The following is a 1,432-nucleotide window of genomic DNA, read 5'->3' as shown; positions in this document are numbered from 1 at the left end:
GAGAAGAGTTCGTGAGTTGGTTGACGTGATAAAGCCAGAGGAGAAGAGGCCGTGGGCGAGGATGGTACGGAGGGAGCTCAGCTCCGTGGCATGAACTCAGGGTGACTCTCCGTCTTTCCAGCGCAGACCCTTCCTGTCTCCAAGTTTCCTCCACCGCAGCCCGTCTCCCCAGACTGGACACTCCCCACATTCCTTCTCCAGGCCCTCCTCCTGGCCCTTGCTCCAGCTCTGCTCCCAAATTCCCTCTGGACCCTCCCCTGGACTGGAAAACCATCCCGCATCCCTTTCCTGCTCCCAGACTCTGGATCGGACATGCTGGTGATTCCTGTTTGGCATGGCCAGAGAGATAAGGGCTGGCATGGAGCCATCTGTCATCACAGGACTCAAAGTTGTTTGGGGGAGGACAGAACATTTGCCCTGCACCCCTGGTCTCAGCTGTCTTCCCCTCTCCAGGAATAAGGTGGAGGATCCCAGGAGTGGCCAGGGAGGGAACACAACAGGCTCAACTTCCGTCCAGCTTCCTGTCCCACGATTCTGGATGTGTCCTAACCCTCGGTGGCCCTGGACCACAACATGGACCACAAGAGAGGCTGGGTGACTCTGGGACTCACTGTTCAGGAACGAATGCTGTCTTAAGGGCAGCCAAGGACAAGTGTCCTCTCCCCCGTACCGCATCGAGAAAGCTGTTATCGCAGCTGCTTCTGTTTAGGCAATTCTGGTTCTGAACATCTGCCTGGAGTTTGTCTTTTAAAGATGAAGCTGTGCTCAGCGGCTTCCAGCCCTACCTCTGCCTCCCATATGTTGTCCAATCGGTGACATCCAGTCACCTTGCCAGGCCTGATCCCCTCCCGAAGTGAATACAGACGTTAATCTTGACTTGGGGCTTCTGAGAGGATAACAGGAGCCTACACACGGGATGGTTTGTGATCTATACAGTCAAACTGGTGTCTCTTTCCAGCTTCTGGTTCTAATCTTTTTTTGGGGGGATGGAGATGTAGAGACAGGTTCTCACAGTATAGTTTTTATTTTATTTTTAAATATATTTATTTACCCAGCCTTTGTTCCCCCCCACCACCGGGAATTGAACTCAGGATCTTGTACTTGCCAGGCAGATGCTGTGTCACTGAGCCACATCCCCAGCCTTATGATCCTCCTGTCTCAACCTCCCTTAATGCTGGGATTACAGGCGTGTGCCACCATGGCCAGTTTCAGGACTGGAACGGCATGCGGTTCGGGGGATCAAATTCAGGTTCTTGCACTTGCCAAGCAGGCGCTTGGACCTCTGAACTACCTCCCCAACCCCTCCCTGATAGTTTAGACTGGCCTCGAACTCACTAGGTAACCCAGGCTGGCCTGGAACTTGGAGCAATCCTCCTGTCTTGGCCTCTCCAGGGCTGAGGTCACAGGTGTGCACCATCACATCAAATGGTGC

The sequence above is a fragment of the Octodon degus genome, unplaced genomic scaffold (assembly GCF_000260255.1).
Source record: "Octodon degus isolate 3935 unplaced genomic scaffold, OctDeg1.0 scaffold00056, whole genome shotgun sequence".
NCBI lineage: Eukaryota > Metazoa > Chordata > Mammalia > Rodentia > Octodontidae > Octodon > Octodon degus.
This window is presented reverse-complemented; position numbering follows the sequence as displayed.